The sequence below is a fragment of the Temnothorax americanus genome, unplaced genomic scaffold (genome assembly GCF_048541705.1).
Source record: "Temnothorax americanus isolate GAGA-0224 unplaced genomic scaffold, ASM4854170v1 Scaffold27, whole genome shotgun sequence".
Lineage (NCBI taxonomy): Eukaryota > Metazoa > Arthropoda > Insecta > Hymenoptera > Formicidae > Temnothorax > Temnothorax americanus.
In genome coordinates this window covers 1,212,930-1,237,881 of record NW_027509411.1, presented here as the reverse complement: position 1 = coordinate 1,237,881, position 24,952 = coordinate 1,212,930, and the positions used below count along the sequence as shown (strand labels likewise).

The 24,952-nt window shown below is 42.4% G+C and overlaps 1 protein-coding gene across 7 annotated transcripts in view; it reads left to right on the top strand.

Annotated features, from left to right (window-relative positions):
• Window positions 1–319: 319 nt before the first annotated feature.
• Kug (FAT atypical cadherin kugelei) overlaps window positions 320–24,952 on the top strand; it is a 351,540-nt gene continuing 326,907 nt past the window's right edge. For all 7 annotated transcript variants that reach the window (XM_077409796.1, XM_077409795.1, XM_077409793.1 and 4 more), the window contains exon 1: window positions 320–802. The gene's annotated coding sequence lies outside the window, so the exon portion shown is untranslated. The remainder of the gene's footprint in view (window positions 803–24,952) is intronic.

Genomic DNA, 24,952 nt, shown 5'->3' with positions numbered 1-24,952 from the left:
AGGCCGGTCGGCAGGTGAGGAACGGGGCAGGGGGGGGGACGGTGTTGGGAACCGAGAGAGGAATGGAGAACGACCGCGGCGATCGAGGGGAAAGAGACTCAAGTGCGAGCGAGAGAGAGAAGCTCAGAGAGAAGCGAGTTCGCGCGCGAGTCGTTCGGTGCGCGACGAAAGAGCGGGGGGAAAGGGGGGGAGAAAGAGAGAGAGCGATAAACGGATGGCGTGGCGCGCGGGGAAAAGAGAGAGACAGCGCGGGTCTACTAGGCTCGCCGGCTCGCCTTTCTCGACGTCCGCAGTGGCGCGCTAGTCTCGGTTTGCCGTTCCGACGTGACGGACGTACGTTCGCGGCGGTCGCTCGCTTCCACGTGGAGGCAGAGCTCCGAACTGCTCCGTCGCCGATGTGAGATCGTTGTCGCGCGCGTTTTCCGCGGAAAATAGCACGGCGACGCACGAGTGAATGTATATCGCGCCGTGTTGCGTTGGTTGCCCGCCGGCGAAAGAAGCGGCGCGGCGCCGCGTCGCCCGTTCCGAAAAGATCGCTTCGCGGCTAACTTCAGAGTGCAGTGACACGGTTCTTTAACGTACGGTGCGCGAATGTGAGGAGAACTTGGCTTTCAGTGAGACTCCGGTGGACGGCACGCGACGCGACGCGAGACGAGTGGTGTGCTCCCTACGCGGAATTTTTTGGATTACCTGAAGCACAATAGCGAGAGAGCGGCGGAGGGGACTCCGCCCGTCTGTTCCTGTCGCGAGAGTGACGCGGGGACGCGGCCGGCGTCGCGGGAATCGCAGCGCGCACAGCAAGGTCAGTGTCTCTTCCCGATCCCGATCGTTTTCCTCGCTTCCGCGAGGGACAAAGGACGCGCCGCGCCGCGCTCCTGGCGGCGTGGAATGCGCGAGATCGGCGTGAAAGCAAGCGGACCGTGTTAAATTACGAATCGTCGCGGGGAGCGCGAGGCGTTCTCGGCGACGACGATTTACGCGAGACGGTCGTTGCCTCAATCTGACAATTCGATCTCGCTCGTCGGATCGGACAAGATGGCGTTCTCGAATGACGACCGAATCTCTTAAACCCGTGTCACACTACGTATATATCGCGGACACGGATCGGATTGGGATTACGGATCGCGGATCGATTGCCAGCCAATCACAGATGAGCTGCTCGTCTATGATTGGCTAGATTACGATCCGCGACCCGCAATCTCAATCCGATTCGCGTCCGCGATACGTAGTGTGACACGGGCTGGCTATTAGATCTGCTCCTCGCGATCTTTCGCGCGCGCGTCGGGGAAAACTAGGGTCGAAAATAGCGATCGAAAAGCGAAGGATAATCGATACGAGTCTCGATTCGGAAGCTCCATTGTTTGCGCGACGTATACATACTTACCCGAATGTTTTTTTTGCAATCGAAACCGGTGCGGAGGTCACGCGGCGGGATAATTTAAACGACGCGTTGTCTCGGCCGCGCGAGTTTCGGAGTGAAACTCGTTCCTCGGTTATTTTCATCGCGCTTCCAAAAGGACTCTGCTTTTTCCGAGCGGGGAAAAAAGCGCGAACTGCGCGTCGCGTGAAACGCTCCGCGCCTTTTTGCCGGAGCATTTCACTCGCGCGCGAGATGAAACCTCGTGAGATTTTTGTCCACGAAAGTTCTTTATGAATCAGCGCCGACTGTTCTGGGTGTTTCGATCGGACGTGATAACGATTCGTTACGGGACGATATCATTCCGGCAATATGACGCCGCTTTTATTTGGTCGTTATTATCGCCGAGCGAGATGAATGAGCATGATTTTTGAATGGATAGCGTTTCGTTTGATTAACCCCGTCCGATTCTCGCGGCCGCTTTTTCGGAGCGAAAGCGGATGGATCCGAAATGTTGCTGCTCGTTTCTATCTGAATTCAGTTAGCGCGCACGGTGATAAAAAAATCCGCGGGCATATATATATATATATATATATATATATATATATGTATATATTTTTTTCCACGGCGCCGGGGCACGTAAATTCATTTTATATCGTTCGGCGCAATTTATTTAACTCCGAGCTCTTTACGTCGAACTGGGCGAACATAATATAAAACACGATGCGCTGCGTTTAAATTATTATTCGTAAAAGTTATTGCGCAGCAGTAATTATACCGATATGTTTCTACAGTGTGTTTTCTCTGTTATGCGAGTAAAAAGCCAATGCCGCGTGGGTTTGTTGAAATGAAGATATCGTTATTATAAAAGTTCTCGCGTGTCATGCATGTGATACAGTACGTCATGTTGATTTTAATGTAACTGAATTTTTTTTTTGACATTACGTACATTTGATATCTGGCTGACTTAATGAAAAAAACACAAAGGTTCAGTTTATTCTCTTTTATTCTCTCTCTCTCTCTCTCTCTCTCTCTCTCTCTCTCTCTCTCTCTCTTCCTTTCTTCCTACAAAGGCTTTAAGCCGGAAAAAAAACAAGAATGCACGAGCATCGTAACTGATCGTAACTCTTTCACGCAGATTACGCATGTTTACGCATTGTTTACGCACAATCCGTATAACGTATATATAGGTAGACGTGCAACGCTCCGGCAAACAATTCAAGCAGCCGCAACGTAATTCTACCCGACTTTGATTCGAACTTGAACGACAGGCATGGTTAGACAATCCACATTGTCCAACTTCGAAGGCGGTCGAAACTTTTTCGCGGAAACGCGCGACGCGCGGCGGCTGCGATATTTCGATACTCCCCCGCATTCGGCGTAGACACCTCGGGGTGTTTATTTTGCTTGGCGCCGGTGTTTGTACGCGCGTGTGCGAGTATCAAGAGGGAACACGCCCGTGTCTCTACGTGCAGTGTCAACAAACCGATGTCGTCGTGACGACGCCCGGTCTCTCTCTCTCTCGTTGCGCCGCGTGTACATCGTGGCTCGGTGATTCGTGGAAGGAGGAAGCTCAAAGGAATTCTTCAATTGTGCACCGAAGCGAGAATAAAGACGCGGGAAGTCTTCCGCTCCCCGCCCCGCCTTTGCCGAACGATCGCGCACCAGTTTCCTTCGGACGCGTAATGAGTGTTTTTCCGCCGCGGTTGTGTCAGTGAGACGTGGCTTTAATGTGCTGAAGGAAAAAAGAGCGTCGCATCTATAATTGGAGGCTTCCGTGATTCTTACTTTTTACTCTCATTTGACGGTCATCGCTGACGGTTCACGGTACAGTAATAATAGAATGGTGGAGTGTTACGGAAAGGGAACTCCAGTTTTGCGGAGTAATTGATTCAGACGCGTTGTAGATGTATCGCCGTCTTTATGCGATTCCTCGTTAACGTTAATTACACGTGAACCTCGCCGTGACGCTTGAATCGCGTCGTTGATTTTTCGAACGGCCAAGTCCTTCAACGTATTCTGTTACGGAACGAGTTTGATGTGCGGTGAGAAACCAGTTCTTTCTACATTCCGTCCTTGAAAGGCAAAATATTGGATGGAATTTGTTGGGAAATCGGCAAGTGGCTTTGGATAAATATGTAAAAAAAAAAAAAGGTTTTGTGTATTATAGTCACATTTACTTTAAGCTAGTCACGTACCCCGCGTACCCCGTTATCTAGCGACGCACGCGTAAAAATCGAAATTGCAAGGAACGATTTCGAAAAAGGGAGCGACATTCTATACCTCTCTGTAAATTGATCTTCACGCGAAAATACTGATTGGCGAACGTCGTAATTTTTCGTTTAAAATCCTGGTTTCAGTTAATTAAGCGATATCGTTGTTCTCCGTGTGGCTCATCATGTGATGCGGTACGGGTAGATGCATGGTATAACCGTTGTAATGCGAAATAAGCCGTCCGAAGTATATAGAAAAGTTTACGTGACAATTTTCCAACTTCTCTACCGAGCGCCGAACGCCCGTCGCGCGGCTTCTGAACTTCGTGGCCTTTTTCTTTTTGTAGATTTGTGGAGAATAAGAATGCGACGCGCGATGCCGGTGGAAAAAAAAAAAAAAAAATGATCGCACGCTCAAACGCCGGGGGATCGTTCTAATCTTCCGCTTTAGAAACTCTGAACTGATACGTACCGCCGGCTGCATGAAAAAATGATAAAGCCGATGGCGTACAGAGCACGTGCATCACGGATACTCGACTAGGTATCTCGTTGGTTACGTTTATCTTTCTTTCGTGTTCTTGCGCGAACGCGGCACACATCGTTGACGTTACGTTGCCTTTATGCATTATTGAGTTACCGTTCCTGCTTTTTCTAACCGGTAGCAGTCAGTTTCGTATAACCGTGATCGTTTCCGTATAGGTTCAGTAACTATGCAACATCTGGCGTCTGGCGTTTTGTTAAAAGCTGTGTGTGCGCCCCGATCGATGCAGCGAAGGATTGCATGCAAAAAAAGCACCTCTATAAATTTTAGATTACGGCGGATTATGATCTTTATATGCATTCAAGGATATTTTTCAAGGTAAATGTATAGCCAACATTAACGAAGGCTCGAATTTTTCCAAGATATCTAAATTAAATATTTTTATTTGGGCTTAGGATTACTGTGAAATAAAATATGCAGCCTTTTATAACATATATCTCGACAAATAAGTCTCATATTTGTAGGAATGTCAGATAAATCAGGAATTTGTTATCTTTATTGACGTTTTGCTCGTCTGAAACGCGCCCCACGTACCGTCTTATTGCCCATTAATTATAATAACGGTGTTCGAGTATGAGACGTAGCGTATCTTTGTTGCATCATCGTCGACGGATAGCATGCCATTTAGACGTCGAACAGACATAGTTTCTGTGAGTGTCTTTGACCCACTCCATTCGAGTCCGCACGTTAACGCCGCTTCGTTAATTATACCCTGTGAGATTACGACGGGGACAGGTGGCTCCGACGATTAGCCATTGTCCGTCCTAGAAATGCCGTTTGGACAGATACGCTTAAGTGTCGTCGATAAGTACTGATTAATATACTCCGAATGCGTGGTGTCAATGATCGTTTTAGGCGTTTTAGCTTTTTAGAATGAAAAATTAGCTTATCTGGAGTCGGAGAAAACTTTTCAACGGTTCTCTCGTGACCGAAACCAAGAGAACCTATCGTGTGACCGTTTGGAAAGCTTTCCAATTCAAACAACCCGACTGTCATTCTGGAATGTATATACATACATTAGGTGTCTTCGAACTCTCTCGTATTGGCAGATATATTCAGAAAAGAACATTTGAATATCTGAACATTTATAAATCAAAACTATCTATCTCAGAAATAAAAAGACAAGTAGAATAACTTGCTCAAATACGTACGGTATCACCGTCACCATTTTTCGAACGAGATCAAGTGCTCGTCGTCGTCAGCAGATTTCACTTTTAAAAGCAAAGCGTGAGTGAGTGGAAGAAAGAGTCTTACAGGCACGTTCGCGCCTGTAACGGATCGTGAATTCGAGAACGACAATAAATATCTTGGTAAAAGGCCGCCCGAAGTATAAAGGCAACACTACGCCTCGGATTTGACGCGCAGGAGCAGCTGCCGCGTCCTCGTCTCTGTCCTGCGCGGCTGCGGTCGAAAGACGATGATCCTCGAGAACGCAGCTAATTTTACGGAGGAAAGCGAGGCGAGATGAAGGATAGCGGATTCACTCGCCACGCGGAGATAAACGCGCAGCTTCGTTTGTCTTAAAAATTTTTTTTCACACTCGAGAACGCGTTGGGCTTTAACTCGTATGGGATTCGGCGTGTATTTATGCGACCAGTCGTATCTCAATATGTTGTCGCGCGCGCGGTTGTAAAACGGTGCGATGTATATGCGCGACGAAACATTCCGTCGCGCATGCACGCATTAACGCGTTAGAAGCGTGTCTACGATCGGACGGTAAATTTTTATGATAATCGGCTGCTTGTGATAACCTGCTGGAACTTTGCTCGTCGCGAAAATTTAAAAAACTGCGGAGTAGAAAGTTTAGCGCGACCGTTATTCTAACTTTGCCGCATCGTAGCTTGCAATATGAATTATTGGCCCTGGAAAAAAATACGTTCCATTTCGAGCTATCGATTTCTAATACCGTCAATATTTATTCATGTACGCATAATTCCTATATTCGTTAATAAGTAATAGTATCGATTTTATCTGGTATATGCATATCCAGCATATCAAAGTGTACGAATCCAGACGCAACATTATTGTGTTCCGTTTATCGCGATCTGCGATGAGCGCCACTGCGTATAAACCAGGCAGAATGCTGCCTGTCTCTCTTTCTTTCTGTTTCTCATTCGTCTTCCACCACTCATTCGTAGCACTCATTCGGCTCGAATTCATATGGTGTGTGCGCGCGCGCGTGCTCTTGCCTCGCTGAATAATTCTACCAAAGAGGCAGACGGCGCTTATTCGATTACGGTGCAAATCTAACCGGGTTCTGTTTGGGAAAAAGCGACGAGTCGCGTCATAGCTTGCACGAGCTTGTTCGTAAACACACCCCGAAATGTCACTTACCTTCTCGTAAGTGTCCATGCGAGTTCGTTGCCACCACTTACGTCGTAAGCAGAGCATAAAAAAGGCGAAGAACATGCACATACCTGCACTTGTGCGAAAAAAAAATATATATATATTATATACTTTAAAATAAATATTTAAATATATATAATTAAATTTAAATATATATTTTTTCTTTACATATATGAAAGCAGCTCTCGAAATATATGTACGTTGCGGGCTTGATGCGCTGAAAAACGCAGTTTGATATCGTGACGCGATGTATTCAACCTAACCCGACCCAGTAAGGTTTTCTGAATCGTTCGACATTCCACGAGCGGATGCCGAAAATCTCGCGACCCGATCGGCAGGTACGAGTAGTCGCGCGAGCGATCGATATACCGTCGATTTTACTATCTTATCGGTTATGCGACCGCTGTGTCGTTCGGTTTTCCGCTTCAAAGACACTCGCGATTGCAATCGCGATTGCGCGTGTGCATGTGATTTTTATGGCCCTCGAAAAGTTTTGAGCCATTGACCTGTATGTAACGCATACTTCCTCTCGATGACATAAAGATTCCTCGAGATTTGGTAATCGTCCGAACAAATGAAACGCAGTAGCAAGTGCGACAGATTAATTTGAGATTTTAAATCATTGTTTCGCACGCCGCGATGAAACAATGCGAATGAAAGTATAGATTGCAACGAAACAAAACGCCGACAGTATCATTATTGTTCGAGTTACCACCGTATAATTTTCTTTTATGGACGAAAAGCTAAGAAGCGAAGATTATTGTTTCGAAAATTTCTAATTGCTTTAGCGCTAAATGATCAAGTTTTGTCGAATAAATAAATTTTACGCGCGGTTTAAAACTATGGAAGATGTGATAGAGTGTAAAAACGAAAATGAGAAAATTTACTGGCAATTACTTGACCTTATACCTGACGATAACGTAGCGACAATGCAGTGCTAGTGTTTGAGTTGTATTTCTACCTTGGAAGAAAATCTCTTCTAAATATAAGCAGGTAATCTCAAACACCTGGCACTGTCGAAGGTCTTCACACCAGCAGGTATACACTCTGGGAAACAAGTTAAGCCTGCTCGAGCCTGCCTGCCCCTTTGTAACAATACACTCGTGATAAATGATTGCATTGTTCTTTTTTTTGTGCCGCTCGAAAAATTATTTATCGTCAAAAGTTCCGAAAGCAGCGAAGGGAAAAATTAATTACGCGAACGAAGCTTGACGGGAAATTATTATCCAAGATTTTTCTTTTCAAAGCATCAGAATGCGATGAGATTGTTTATTTCGCACTTCGGTCTTTATTTCCTGGCTCATACAGCGGCAAACAGAACGTGTGTCTCTTTAAGGAGTTATTTAAACTCAAATTTATCCTCGCACCTTCACCGTCCTCATTGTATCAGCAATTCGTTATATAATGACTTGCTGTATTTCTTCTCATTCAGTGCGCTTGTGGATCGACAACCGCCGAGTCAAAGAATGCATAGCTTCGAAGCTATCTTGACAGTTAATTTCCTGAGTGGCAGCTGCGTGTATACAGCGAATAATCGAATACGTGTACGCATTATTGTACATTGATTTCATATACCGGAACCTATGCGCATTTTAATTAGGAAAAATGTAATGTAAAAGTACCAATACCGGGACAGGTCTTAATAGATGAACAGTTAATAATATGTATATTTACGATATTAAGAATTTAGAATTATAAAACGCAAAAATAAAAATTAGTTTGCAAAGTATAAGATATGCAAAATATTATAAAAAAGAAATTGTATTGGCATATCAATTATCGAGATATCGTGAGTTAAATATTGAAAAAGTTCCCAAGTTTTTCTTGAATATCTCAAGAAGTATTAGACAAATAAAAAAATTTTGCAGACAAAAGTTGTTCAAATTAATTAATTAATAGAAAAAGATGATACAATAAAAAATGGGGATTTTTACTTAAAAAATTTAATTTGGGCCCTATTGCGCCCAACACGGACCCAAAATAAGATCTAATAAGATCGTTTATTGGCCTTCTCTGAACCCTCTAATTTTTATCTGAAACATTTTTCCAATAAACCAATACTTTCTGAGATAATTGGCGAAGATAATTGGCACACGAAATAAAAATAAAATTCGCCCTGTATAATGCTTATTTATGGCACGTATAATATTTACGAACCATTGTAGCTGACGATTTCATCGAATCGATGTACACATCTTGTGTATTAACGTTAACAAAGACAATTTTATATTTTGTAACTTGTACAAAGTATGTAGCTGTTACGGAGATTAAACGTAAAAAGTCGGTAACCATGCGATAACAAATAAAACTTTAGCAGTAACAGTTATAATCAATATCGTACAGATAAACGTGATGCTTCATAATATTATTAGCGAACGAGTTAATGAGTTTTTTACGTTGCGTTCTGTCGCGGATTCTCGTTGCTAATTCGGTAACGCGACGAATAGTCGCCCGATCTCGATCGCGTTTGCGTGTAAGCGGATTTAGCAGCCTTTTGTGACAGTAGCGCTAAGAAGATTATGATAAAACAATGTATATGTGTCAGAACGAGTGGCGGAGAAATGAAATCTGTATGACGGAATTGACGGAAACAGGGCTGTAGGTAATTCGATGCGTCATTCCATTAAAATTGTATTTGCCATCCGGCATTCATTCACGCCCAAACCGGTCGGTCAATGCGCTTTGAAGTGAATAGAGGCAGATTTCGGGCGGAAAGAAACTCACGGATTTTTGTACGAAATCAGTGTCATTTAAGTATTATGCAATTTTGAAAACTGCAGCGTTAAAATGAAAACGAGGCAAAGCGATTCTTTCTCCGTGCGCGGAAGCCCCGCTAAATGAGAAATAAATCCGCGCGAAAATTGTATAACGTCGAACGAAAAATATTTTTCGTAAGCTGTGTTTTTCATGCGTTTTCTTTTATATGCATTTGCACAGTGGAAAAGGATTTATTTCTCTTCGCTTATTAGATTTTCCTGTGTTTTACTTTTAAATTAAATGGGAGGATGATATGCCAGAGCGGTTTCAAATATGAATAATTCTTAAAAAATAAAGATTATATTATACGTATGCATTTTGTACGTAGAAGCAACAGAGCCTTATCTATATATAGGAGTGAATGCACTAACTCTCTCTGTAAACTTAAAGCGTCATCATGGTGCTCTGTGCCCGCTGCAGAAGAGAATATATATTTTTAACACACTCCTCTCAAAACATCGCCGGCATTAGTTCGTCGTTTATACGTATATTCTCGCTTTAAAAGCTGCTGTTTTCTGGAATCGTTTCATCACGTAGTTTCGTGCTGCAGTAAGATAATGCTGAGTGTCGTAAAATACATTTTTGAAGAAAGCTTGAGGCGAGTCATTAAGAAAGCGTGGAATAACGGCTTCGATCTGTGTGAAGAATTACATTTCTGCGAAAATGTCATCAAATTCTCTGAGAGAATGCATCCTTTTCACTAACAACATATTTTTATTGTGTTCGAAATTGCTACTGTGCCAATGTTTTCTCGATTGCTTCTACAATGACAATGAGAAAAGAAATTTATTAATCCGAAAAAATATTTAGTCCGATACGTGCAACTAAATATGTTAGTTGTTTAACTAAACATATATATCAATTGAATTAATTAATTCTTGATTAAAAAATTTTGATTGACAAGAATGCATTATATCTTTTTTAGTAACTTAATAATTGTTGAAACAACTAATGTCTAGTTAACCAACTAACACGTTTAGTTGATCGTATCGGACTAAATATTTTTTCGGATTAACAATTTTTTTTCTCAGTGTGTACCATAAAGCTTACAATTTATACAGTTATTCTATGTTTTCGAGTTATGAAGAAATATCACAGTAGTGTTACGTGATTTCGATAGCGAGAGAACAACTCTTGAATATTGATTGTTTTAGTAAGCATAGTTCAACATAGTGCTTGTGAATATATATTTTATTGTGTAGAGAACATTTGATCAAAGTATTTGTAGAATATGTATTTTGTGTAAACATAAGAATCTTGATGGGAGTAATCCGAACCAACTATGATTACGCCGATCGTTGAGGAAAAGTCCTCGACCGGGATGTGCGACGGCTCGGGCGCAAATGGGAATGCAGCACGACCCTGAGCGGATTAATAACGTGGAAATTACGTGGGTCTAAAACTCTCTCCCGCAGTCTGTAACAAAATCAGAACATCGAAGATTGGTCTGCCCTGAGCGATTACGGCGTAGGGGAGAGAAAGAGAGAAAGAGAATGAAGGAGATGGGCGATAGAGGGTGAACAGGAAGAAGCAACGGAGAAAGAGAGAGAGAGCGCGGTTCCAAGTCCGGGCCAATCCAGCGCAGGGCAGGCTTTGACGATAATTACGTCATAAAAAAATAATAGCTCGACCGGTTTCGCGTTGGTATACGTGTACTATACTGCGGGGCTCGCGAGAGATCGCTTGTGCGTCGTAAAGAAGAACGGCTTTTCTCACGTGGCACCCGACCGATCGTCACCGATCATTCACCGTGCGGAATACCGTTGCCAATAACATTTCACAATAACATTTCGGTCTGCGTTTACCGCGTTAACGACGATAAAAGACTGTGAAGATACTAAATAACACGCTTAGCAATCCATAATATTATGAGTCGTATTAAAAAAATATATATATATTAACGCAATATTGCTAATGCCGAAAATATGAGGTACAAACTACAATTTCTCTTTATTCCTTTAGAATATATAAATGTTTCTACGTCGGCGTCGCGAGAGATATCTCGACTGTTACGTCTTTTCATGTCTTTTTGCTTAAATATTTCTAAGCATTAAGCATTCTGCTTGTGAGACTATATTTTTATAAAAAATCCTATCTCCCCTTTTTGAGAAGATTACTACTGATGGACACACAAAGTTTCGCGTCCTTACTCTTCTTAGATCTCGCACGATCGCTTCCTCCGCCGCGCTTATACGCTCTCCACGACATCAGTTGCGTTGCCGGTGGCCAACGTTGAAGAAACCCACGCGTATTCCACGTGCATACCAAAGTAATGCTCAGTGCTCCTCAAACTCGATATGACAAACCGACAGCAGGCTTATTGCAAATCTAGAAGACTCGAAAAGTTAAGAAAAACCTGCGGAATTTCTCATCACGATAAGTAGATATGAGATTAAGAGGAGTTTAATTGACAATGTTTTTAATATGTTTCTTTTTTTATATATGTATATCTAAAATAGTATAGATGGGTAACGAAGTTGTCTTTTTTCATGCGTATTCGCAAAAATGAAAATTAATGGTCATGTCCATAAAGTTGAAAGTCTAATATTATAAATCCAGAACCACAAATAATTGTTTATCTCATATATCTTTACCATGTGCTTAAATCGTAAGCTAATTGAGAAACTCGACCGGTGTACCGATTCGCGAACTACCGCCACTTTGCGTAGTACTGATTTAGCCCACGTAATCCTGTTCCCGAACCAGCCGGCGGCCGAGCGGGCGTGCGAATGAATGGGCGAGCAAGCATTCGCTCGCAGAGCGTGTATGTACGTAGCGCCGCGCCGCAGCTTTAGCCGCGACCCGGAGTGACAGGAAATCGCCGGTTTAAATTAGAGACAATAACGTACCGCGAAGATCCTCACGGTTACACGGCTATGCACACCCAGGAAGAGAGCACCGGCGCGGCGGCGGATTACGATGGCGCACAGCTGCAACGTGGTAATAAGCCCCCTTGCTAATTTGGTTCTCGACGCGGCACAACGCCGAGATATACCGAGAGAGAGAGAGAGAGAGAGAGAGAGAGAGAGAGAGAGAGAGAGAGAGAGAGAGAGAGAGAGAGAGAGAGAGATATATAGATGATAGCGATAGAGATAGGAGCGATAGCGGAGAGAGATCGAGAGTATGAGAGAGAGAGAGAGAGAGAGAGAGAGAGAGAGAGAGAGAGAGGAAAAGCCCTCCGCTAATCCTGCGGCCCCTTTAGTCGTTTTTACGCCACTGTCGTTGTCTTGCGTAAACGGTGCGACGACCCGCACATCCGCGGTTCCGCCGCCGCCCGTTTCCTGCAGACGACACGGTTGGAACGTAAGTAGGTGGTAGGTAGCTCGCGTAGCTGGAGGGTTTTTAATTCGGTACAGTGGCACACGTTAAGTAATATAGCGAAATTATTAATTGCGCTATCCAGGAAGTCGAGAGGAGACAGTATAGGTGGCACAGTGAGCCTCCGTAGTATGCTAATATATTACAAGTATCATTAACATATTATGTTAATTCATGGACGGGGCCGCAGTTTTATTTTATCTTTAACCTTATATATGTGCGTGTTTGGTATATTGGATTAAAAACCGGGAGAAAAACGTTCTTGCATATGACTTAATCAAATATTGAAATTATAATAAGGACGGTGTTCTCTTATATTCCGCAATGTGAGCAGAATTATGAGCATCAGATTAACATATTTGAACGAATAGGAGTGTATGATATCCCATTAGTGCTCAGTTTGTATAAAACATACAAAAATCTTTATATTGATATTTGTATTAATAGTTTATATTACAATGCAAAAAATCGTACATCCATACACATAGAATTTACTTTAATAACTTTTCTCAAGAATATTCGCTTTATTTGTCCTATGCACATTTTTATAGCCCGCGGTGGAGCATCGTCGTTGTGATAAATTTCATCGTTTTAACGGAACAAGAGCTGGAAATATAAATTTGAAATAATTGTGTATGTGTCGGCGCTGCATAAAATAAAAATATCAGAAAAAAGAATAATGTAAAAAAGTGAAATATATGTGATATAAAAACAAAAAGACAAGTAATAAACTACGTGAATTTGAAGACAAACAATAAACTGCATGAATAAAGTAAAAACTTGGCGAAACTTTTTAAGTAAATAATTAAAAAAAAAGAAATAATTTCAATGTACGTTATGGAAGATTTTTCTCTGTCTCTCTTTTACGATATAGCATTTCGGGTAATATTTTTTTACTTCTTTGAGAGCTATTATATATTATATAATGTTTTGACTGAAAGTAAAGTTACTTTAAGAACATTGATTTATTATATTTCATAATGTTCTGTTCTCGAAAGCAACGAAATTGATCACAGTCGACCGTTGTATAACGGAAACGTAGGATTGTAATGGTACGATGAAATGAAATCGGCCAAGGTGTTCTACGTTAACGCGTGCGCACACACATACATATATATACATGTATATGTATACATGAGATAGTGAAGATAGAGAAGATATGCGCACATACACGCGTGCAAGTGAGGTGCTGTCAAACTCGGCATTGTTCCCGAGCAGACGGGTTACGTGTCCACTTAAAGAAGTTTCATGTTATTTCTGGAGTACACGTAATTCGTCCTCAGTGATGTACGTGAGACGCCGTCTTTACATTCCGGTCCGTATAAAAGTACAATATCCAATATCTATGACTTCTTGCATTTTTAATTCTTCGTACGCGTAGCAAACAGTGTCCTTAGTGTTATTGTTTGTATCGTAATTACCTCGATTTTCTTTTGTTTTCGGAAATTCGGCCTTCCTGGCGCATGTGCAAAATTCTAATTGATTAATTCCTGTTTCTGCGATAATTCAAAAGCACGCCTACTCCTTAAGTCCAGACTGCAATGCAGATAGAAATCGCGGTTACGTGTGGGGGCGATTGGGACTTGACCGATTGCAATCCGTTGTCAACCACGGGCATGACGTAACCGCTTCATCCTCATTGTCCCAATCCGAATGTCCAATACGCAACCACGGTGCAATCCCCGATGCAGAGTCTGATACGGGCTTTGCGCGATACCGCGGTTAACATGATAACGGGACGGGACCGGCGATCGCGTTTGCCGGCCGCAAACCATGCTTTTTGGCTCCAGCGACTTGGAGCTTTGCGGGGAAATAAACTTTCCCGCCGGGCGACGTTTAAGTTATTACGTGATCACGAGACTGATGGGAGAAGTTCTTTGCTCGGTGAGATCGTCTTTCTCTCTCGCTCTTTCTCTCTCTTTCCCTCTCTCTCTTTCTCTCTCTCTCTCTCTCTCTCTCTCTCTCTCTCTCTCTCTCGTCGAGGCAGGTTTTTTTTATCTTGGCTTAATCTCGGCGGTGTAAAGTTTATTTCTAGTTTACTGCGCCGCGGCGCATCGCGTTCCGGACCGGTTGCGTGCGTGTGTACCTGCAAAAAAATTCGCGTGTGGAAAGCACGAAAGCTCGTTAGTGTACATAAATTTCTGAATCGACTTTACAGGAGGAAATATAACTTTTGGGTACGCGTATCCGCGTACTTTATCGAGATCAAATTTTTAACGTTTTCCTTCGCTCAGTTTGTTTTTCACGAACGACCGGAAAACTTGGCGTGCGGATAATTTAATTTAAAATCATAAATATTAGATCACAGTGAAACAACTTCTTTGATAATAATTATCGGGAATTCTCGTATCCGCCGGCAAGATCCGCCGTGGTGGCACGTAATTGGTTCAAGAGAAAAGAACCATTCACGGTCGGACTGCACTGCCAATTATTCATGCTCGTGTCTGCCGACCGATACGCGTGATTAATGATAAAGGAGTACGCTCGACGGTAGACCACCTCGATTTCTCGCGGGTTCCGCGCTCTTACGAGTCTTTGATAGCGCAGGGCTACTGTAAAGGGAAAAATGGATATTGCGAAAGTATATAATCGTGCAGGTATATATGATCAAGTACATCGCGTTATTGAGAAAATTATAATGAAGAATAATTTTCGATATGGAGCATACCATACGATACCAATAATAGGCAATATAAATTTCCACATCTTTATCGAATAATGATTGCCGAAAACATGTTGCTAAGTTATCGTACAAAATATGGGATAATTGCTCATGTGTAATCAGGACAATTCCCTATCTGCAAGACCAACTCCTTTTTTCGAAGTTTTCGGGGAATTAAAATTTTTGAAACAAATAGCAACCGGCATACGTCTATTCAGCTGACACAGCCAATTCAGCACAATCGATTAAAATTTATACAGAAATTTAGTGCTCTTTTGTTGCTAATTTGTTGCTCAATTCCCAATTTCGTTGCTCCAGCCGTTTCGGAAAAAATAGTGGCTGTGCTAACTTATGTTTAAAGTTAGCACAGCCATTTAAAAAATTGTTCTAAATAAAAAAAAAGACATATTCTTTTAGTGCTTTTTTGTTGCTAATTTATTGCTCTATTCCCGATTCTGTAATTTTATTTTTAAATCCTGGAAACTACCCCCAAAAAGCTATTTTTCTTTAAAAACATATACTAAAATTGCAAATTAGTCAGATATTTAATTAATTATGTTCAAGATTAGTTAATTACGTTTTACTGATTTTATTGCCAACCATTTGCATTAATTCCGATTTTGTTGCTCTACCCTTAATCCTTAAAAACCACCCTTAGCTTATTAATTGGGAATTGAGCAACTAATTAGCAACAAAAGAGCACTAAGTTTCTGTATGAATTGTAGTCGATTGTGCTGAATTGGCTGTGTCAGCTTAATAGACGTAACCGGCATATCTGTCGCGTTATAGTTAAAGCCATAATCTGCGACTCCAATCGAGATCTATGCATAATGACGCGACGAAATGTTTCGGGAATAAAACGCGATGCGTGCTAGCTCACGATAGCGACGCGATAGCGTTAATATCCTCTTTAACGCGTCTGCTATCGCATCGAAACGTGATACTTAGCGCAGCTTTTGCTACTCGCGGCGGTAAAAGAGCGAGAGAGCAGATCACGTGGAAGCTGTAGATTCTCGCGTCGGGTTCTCGCGATAAAATTGCGCGCGAGGCTATATTGCTGCGAGTCATGACAGCAACGGCGTGGAATCCGGCGAAGCTGACCGTGCGCGCCGACCCAGCTCTCCGACTGTAATCCACCATCATTACTGACATCACAGAGGGCTCGTTAGTCTCATTTATATTCACGTTCCTCTCCGCTGCAACTTATATCTCGCAAAGAAGGAGGAAGTTAGAACACCGACTCGTCTCGTGTGGTCCGCGCCGGTGCAACGTCCTACCTTCTCGTCGCAAAGCTGACGGGGCACTTTTAATTCCCGTTCATGCATCTTGTTTCGTTGACAGTTTTTAAACGGGCTGTTAACTTGTCGGCCAGTAACTTAATTCGCGAGAGTTGACGGTTGCTTTTTGAAACGTTATGAATTTCGACGGGAAACTCTATATAAATGCGGTCGTGATTTATCGATACTGATAAGAGATTATCGGAACTGGATTTTGTATCGGTACATTACTTTTGAAAGACGACAATCAGTGTTAAGTCGTTAATTATATACGTTGGGTAATACAGGAAGATGTATTATCTGATAATCTCTACGTAAATGACTTTGAATGATGAGACCGCTCGTCACCCTTCGGATGAAGGCACGTATTACTACGACCAGGCGCAGGACGCACAGCAGCCATAATTCAGAACAAACGCGTATTAGGGGCTCACGCACGCGGAAGTTTGATTATTCCGCATTCTCCATCGTCTGTACTGTTGCCCCCTTTGTATTCCACCCTTCGAATTTCTCCGAGGTTTGAACTATAATTGGTCGAGCACGCTGGAAAGTCGATTATCTGATGAATGTTTCGGCCGTGATAAAACCGGTGAATTCGTAAAATTTTATCTCCGGCGCAAACAGCGGATTATCGCAAATGTCGCCGCGTTATCTCGGAATGTTTATTACAGAAATTACGAAACCGCGTCCATCTCTCCGAGAATTACGTGCGCCTTAAACTTGAAGAAGTTTCTCGGTATAAGCGTATGTCTTAGCGTCACGATCGCATTAAAATGTATTTTTTCACGATATGACCGACATATTACGTCAGCATATGGAAATATCGCTTTTCCCGGTTTCTCGTTCTAAATAGATTTGCTTTTATCTTCTCATAAACACGATTTGTATCTCTTTTGCACAAGTATGCGTAAATGATCATACATACACGCAAGTGTGCGTCGTAAAATATGGCTTGCAACGGCCGTCTCGCAAGTTTTTCTCGCGTCGTTTGTCATTGTCGCAAGCTGCGAGACTACGTTGCGTCCCCTGAGATTCCGAAGAGCGGAATTACGTTCCGACTTTGCGAAGCGGGACTTTTCCACGCTACCATTTTTATCGTCGTTTCTCGGTGCCATGCGTTGGACCTCGCGAAGGTCTCGTTTATTACCCAACCACCCTCGTCGAAGCGAGGTTGCTGTCCCGTAGGGGTGCCGCGGACCCCATCCGGATGACTCATCTCGTAGTTGTATTACCGGGGGCGGCGGCAGTAAAGACGCTCCCTAACGACAGCGCGTCGCGATGCATCTCTCGGACCCCGATACGCAGCGAAACGAAATTATGGAGCGCCGGCGCGGCGCGTCGATCGCTTTTCCGTTTCGTTTCCCTTCTTTCCACGCTGTCAGTACAATTTTCCTGCCCGCGTCGAGAAATTATAACGTCGCGTCGCGAAGAAAGATGAGATTCGTTATCGGAACGCGTTAGGACGAGACAGGAGGTTGCAACGACGGTTAACTGCGACCGGTCCAACAACACGGTTCCGGTACACGGTGGATGGTGTACGGTTTCCGCTTTATGTACTTCGTGGTGGTTACCGAGCCGCTCGTGCCCGCGCAAGCCCTCCCCCTCATTCTGCTCTATGCGAGCCTATTTCGCCACCGTCAGTCCGGCTTTGTTGCGCGAAACGACAAAAGCGTTTTGTTCGACGAATGTGCACCTCCCCCTCTCGCGCCAAGTTTATTATAATGTTCTGTACGTACGTGTCACCGTCTGACGCCCTCGCGCTGCGACTATTCGCCATTTTCGGAAAGCGACAGATGCGTTTCCTGTTCGACTCGCTTGCAACGTGCAACGAAGATACGGAACACCCCACAGCCTCCGTCGTACCGATTCGTGTCTCTGAAGTTGATATCTTTGTTTTTGCGTTTAAGCGAAATTGGCGCTTCCATATTGTGCGAAACTTTCTGTGGATAACTTTGCTGCAGTGTCGCTATCGTCTCAATTTGCGACATACTGTTATATAAAATGAGGGTGTAATTATCATTGATGACATTTATTTAGTTAAGAGTAATCGATTTTTTTTCTTGATTTGTATTGTTTTTATTTTTGCAAGAAATATAGTACGCGGAGAAATATCTTCGTATTTTCACATTCTCGTTTTTTATATATGCCAGTATCTTACGAAGTTTTAGCTCATCTTCACATGAAGAAGGGTGGAAGTCTTAGCTAATTTCTCACAGATACCCGACGCAGGATCTGCAGAATCTCCGGCAGTTTTGGCTGTGCGCCAGCGAGAATGCCGGAAACGTGGTTAATTAATTACCTTCGACATGCCAGAATTTCACGACGAGACGCTGCTGCGCTCAATTCTCCGAGAACTACGATCGATCCTCACCATACTTAGAGAAATTATCGTTCGCTAAGTCTTCGACAGGATGTTATCGGCGGCACTTAATTGGCACATGCTATAAAATTAACTAACAAGATTTGTTATATTTGGTGTTAACAATTCAGGCGTACGTTAATAGCGACCAAGCACGAGCTTGCTTACATGTGTCATGATTTATGTCTCATAAACACGGCCGAATTTATCGATGAAAATAGCGCGTAATTGATATATGTTTCGCGTGCAAAACTCAGAACCGCGGGTACGTGCAACTATAACAAGACATTCGTCATCATTTAATTTTTCTTGCCAGTTTCTTCGCTCTGCGCCTTGGCATAAGGTATTACGTTACCACGCGTTGTTCATTTGCCAGACGCGACAAGCATTTCTATGAAGGGTTATCTTATCGTGGCCACGCGTATCGAGTCGTTTGCAACTCGATTGGCTTTGGTCTTGGCCTGTTACCGGAGACGCTCTCTATATATATTTACGGCGACTGATAGCGGAGGCGCCGTATCGATAGCGAAGATTACGATTACCCTCCGGTATTCTTTAAACTTTATAGTCCCGGTATCTTCATACGGTATTTTTATCAGATGCACGTGTCAAAAATCAAAATATGCGTAACACTGTCTATATAATAAAGCAATAAACTTGGAAACTAAAGTAAACTTAAGATTACGTTATAATAAAAAAAATATTAAAGGATATTACTTGTGGAATTTACAGATATGACGCGAAAATTCGAGACTTTTCTACGGCGATAGATCCGTTTTATGTTAGGGAAGCCTACCGCGCGCGCTTACGAATTGCTAAGATTTCGTTCTTTTCCCCAAGATTATTGCGTGTAAATATTTTGCATGCTTTACGCGAGTCGTCATTAAATCTTAGATATAATCTCGCTTTGTTTTATACCGACAAGGTCACCGTTCATAGTGCGACCTCAATTCACCACTGACTTGTGAGTTTTATTTTTAGGTCGAACATGCCTTTACCTTCGTGGGCGGGGGAAAACTGTGGGTTCAAGATCCCATGATAAACTTGTAATAAACTTTATGCGCTTTCGTCATGTTTCTTACGCCGTGGGCAATTCACTGTAACTGCCAGCCAGCTTCGTAAATAGTTCCGCGGAAACGCGGCGCGTGCATCTCCGACATTCTCAATTCATTTGCCGATGTCACGAACCGAACTGACGCGGTACTCCGAATGTGGGATTATCGGGTTATGATCGAAACGTGTTATTCGAGCCGCTGATATTACGATTTCCTGAGGAAGCGAACCGCATGCAGTAAGCATGAGCAATAAGAAGCCTCAACGTTGAAACGATGCTAATTATTTCGGCAGGAAGCACGGCCTCCTGCGTATGCATGTTACAGTTTTGCGTAACGGTACGCCAATGAGTGCTGTGGCTCTGTGATTACTCCATAATTACTCGACTATCTAATATTATAATCCGACCGATATTAAAATGAAAATGGCATAGGCAATAACACTGCATTGTATTAATTATTGGTATACCCGTTGACCTACATCGCGCAATCGCATTTGCGTCGGCACGTTTTCATGGTTCGGATTATATCGCGAGCGATCACTCCGCCGCATTATCTTAATTTATCCTGGTATCGCAGACATGCCACGAATGAGCCTTTTAATTACTGGTTCGATGAGAAGCTCCGCAGTTCGATCGGTTTATGACATTATTACGCTCTCCAAAGGAACGCGCGAAAAAAAGGAATATATAATATATATATGTGGGACCTCGCTAGATGGAAGCAGCAGCGAGCAAGCGCTGGCAAGTGTGTGATCCAGAGACCCGGGCGGGCAGAGACGAGAGACTCTGGCCGGAGAATTACGATATCCGCTACTTATATACTGTATACCATTTCACTTAAAATATATTACTCTTTCATTTAACCAAATTCCTACATATATAATTTTTTTTTTAGTCGAATCCTTACAAATCTAACCTGAATGTAGCACTAAGTTCTTCTCTCACCCGAAATCCGCGCGACGAAAGAAGCGGTATAACTGCCGTCTCGGAGGAACAAAGTTATCTCGTTTCGCTGCAAATTGCCTAGTCCGCGATAGCGCGAGTTCGTTCTGAACCATACAGAGAGCAGCTTCGAGTGCGACGTCGGTAGATACCATCGAGTTATCACGAATACACTAATCTCAATTCCGTGCGTGTACGAGAGGGGATCATACAGGTCTCCCAATTTTCAGAGCCTTGAGGCTTATATACCACCTAGTACTCTCTCGTACTTTTAACCTGCTTATTACCAACTTTTGGACATGTTGCCTGAAATGGGGCCTCCGTAATTTCTCTTCGGCGTAACGTACGACCGAAATCTTCTCCAGTGATTACACACGTGAATCGTGTGAGATAAGTATAATCTCCCAGCAGTACAGGGGAGGCTCTTCCGTCTCAGGAAATCTTCTTGCCAATATCCTACTTTCAACGTAATACATACCTCTTACTTGATGTATCTAAATTTTTATTTAAGAATTTATTGATGGTTTTACTTAAATCTCGGAAAAAATAACACATTAATTTCTCTTGTTTTTATTAAAATTATAATTTTATCAATTTTCAAAGACAATCTAAGAAATGATTCTGTCATATATACTTGAATGATATAGTATATCTATCTAAAATAAACGAGTTAAATAAATGCGTTTGTTAATTGAAACAGCAGTGTTTTAATACTATCTATAATTACAATTATATTTGGATTGATTATTTTTATAGATTGACTCTATAGAACAGATGCCCATCAGACGGGCGTTACAATGCACTGTCTATCTCTTTAATGTATTTATTATAGGATATTCAGGTATATTTGCGGTGTATCTACTGACGTATTTACAAGAGGAAATGCGTGCTCTGGTTGAATGGTAATTAATATTAACGTGCGACCATAACAATAGCGTGCCAGTTCGGCGAACCAATCCGGGAAGCAACCCTATTGTAACAGAATATCTCTCTCCACATGTAGGCACTATGCAGGTTTACCGATTCTGTGTCTGTGAATGTGTATAGTCTTTCTATCATGGCTCGTTATTTGGGTATTTGTCTGATCTAGCACTTGAATGAAATCGAACCAGTGCATATCGCTTGATACTGCATTCCATTAATGCAGGCTTCATCGTGACTCGATTAGCACAAACATTAGTAACTACCAATATGACTTTAATTAAACGATTGCGTAAGGGATAATTACATTTAGTTTATTTTATTCACGCATTAGACAAATTGATTTTTTTTTCATCGACGATTTTTTTAATCGTGTTACGTTCAATGTGTGAGCAATTGGTATTTTCTTTTATAGTTTAATATTCCGCGAAATTAGTTGCGAATAAAACGGTTTCTCAGTAGATTCCAATAAGTACGGTACATCTCGATCGTCAACGAGCGTCAAAGTTGTCACTCTGTTTAACTCTCGGCTCGTAACTCTGGCCAAGTCCCAGCCGTTACGGACGGATTTGCTTTCACATGTAATAACACAGTCCGAGCGTAGCCATTTACTCTACAACCTTCAATAAGATATACATATCCTCGAGGACTTTTGTAGACACTTCGTCGAAGTTTTCGCAAATATAATTTTATGGTCTAAAGTCGCTCCGCAAACGACCACTTCATCAAGAAATTACGCGTGGGTGGTTTCGCTTAGTAGTTGCTGGTTGACGCGGCAAACCGAGAGATGTGGAAGGACATCTTGCGCGAATTTACGATATCGCGATATCAGTCTATCGTCAGTAATACGATTATCCAGCGAAGGTCGCGTCACGCACGTAAGACGTACACGTGTATTCAATTCAGCTTTTAAACGAAATAATGGGGATTAGTAATAAAATGACGATACTTATGATAAAAACTCGCGCACAAGATAACGGTTAAAAAAAGAAACTTTTAAAAGATTGGATCAAAAACCATATTCATTGCAAATTGATCTAATGCATGACGTTCAAATAACTTGCAACACTGCGCGGAAGGATCATGAATTGGATGCTGATTTAATGTCTGCTTGAACTACTACTCATTAAGGCTTACGTATTTTCTATCTCTCGAATAAGAAAATGGAGGAAAGAGACAACGAGATCGCTTCTCGTAAAAGAAGCATCGCGTACTTTCGCTCGTTTCTGAGAGCTGGAAACAGAGATAGTAATCACCAACGTTTTCTGTGATACTCTCCCTTAACAACGAAAAACCCTGGGCGTAAAGATTGACTTTGATTTGTATAGCGCTGTACAATAATGTCGATTTATGTCAAATGTTCATTGACTCTGCCACGACTTAATACGTCTTATTTTTTATGAATATATACCGAATTACGCGTATAATCTATAATTATATTTAAGTAATGAAAAGTTTGATTGGATGATATACGTTGTCATTAATAATTTCATGCTAGAGACGAAGAATATAACCGGAAATTAGAGAGTTTTTGACCTACATTTAGACATTTATATATTAATTTAAAAGACTGTATTTTTTAATTAACGCATATTATTTGTACAATGTCGATTTCACATATGATAAAGCAGTTTCGTATATTATATAATAGTATTTTTGCTGAGTTTGAATCATTAGTATCCTTATCGATATCCTCCTCGTACATACTTCCTGTTCGTGTCAGAGTAAAATTTTCGCTCTGACGCTTCCTTGTTGCTAATTCCTTATCTGGAAGAAAGCTGCCGCGCTTACGTGGCGGAGATTTAGTAATGCCGTGGCGAACGGCGCCACACTGCTGCTTGTGACGAATGAGGCGTATTACGCGCTAGACGTAGATTTTGCATTGCAAAAAGCGGCGCGTATTCGCACGAGGCACGATCGGTGACTGTCTCGTGTCTCGAAGCGCCATAAGTCGTCGGGCGTTTCTGTTCTCGCGTGATGTTTCTCGCCAGTCTCTACGTGCCGGTAAATAATTGCGGAGCGCCGGACGGGCTAACAATGGGACCGTAACAGCTGCCTCGTCGCTTTCTTTCCTTCCTCTCCTTCCGTTCGCGCTTTCCCCTTCGTCTAGTTTCATCTTTATGCAGTTCTTAATTTCATTCTTAATGTTTAACTTTTTGTAATCTGAATTTTCTCTTATGAATAAACCAGTATTAAGTCTTTTATTCTCACTAATTTTATGATAAACATAGCTAGTAATGAATTAACTTTAGGTATTTAATGATTATGCATAGGATGCGAAGGAATACGCACTGAAGGAATTATTATATATGGTATGTAACTTAATTTATCAATCTATATTACTTGGGTAATTTTGTAGAGATTTAAAACACACCCGCGCGCGCGCGCACGCACACACACACACACACACACACACACACACACACACACACACACACACACACACACACACACACACACACACACACACACACACACACACACACACACACACACACACACACACACACCCACACACACACCCACACCCACCCACACCCACACCCACACACCCACACCCACACCCACACACCCACACCCACACCCACCCACACACACACACACACACACACACACACACACACACACACACACACACACACACACACACACACACACACACACACACACACACACACACACACACACACACACACACACCCACACCCACACCCACACCCACCCACACCCACACCCACACCCACACACCCACACCCACACCCACCCACCCACACACACACACACACACACACACACACACACACACACACACACACACACACACACACACACACACACACACACACAATTTTTTAATTATAATCGTGCACTGTTCTTCAAATATTTGAAGAATGATATGAAGAATTGCGAAGTACCTGGTCGAGCCCATTTTGTTGCAAGATTGCAAAAGTAAGATGTGAAGTGATGATTTTATTATGCAACCCGATTTTCTAATTGATATCTTAATATTGATTACATTACAGTCTTTTAGTAGAAAATCTCTTATTCGATTTTTAAATAAATTTGGATAATCAATTTCCCTTGAAAATTACAACAGTGAAAAATATATAGATATCTAACTGTGGCAAATGTGGCAAAAAAGAGCAAAGTAAGTTTCAGTCGACTGTCTTTGTCTACCTGCTCTTACTCGGGAGGATGTATTGTC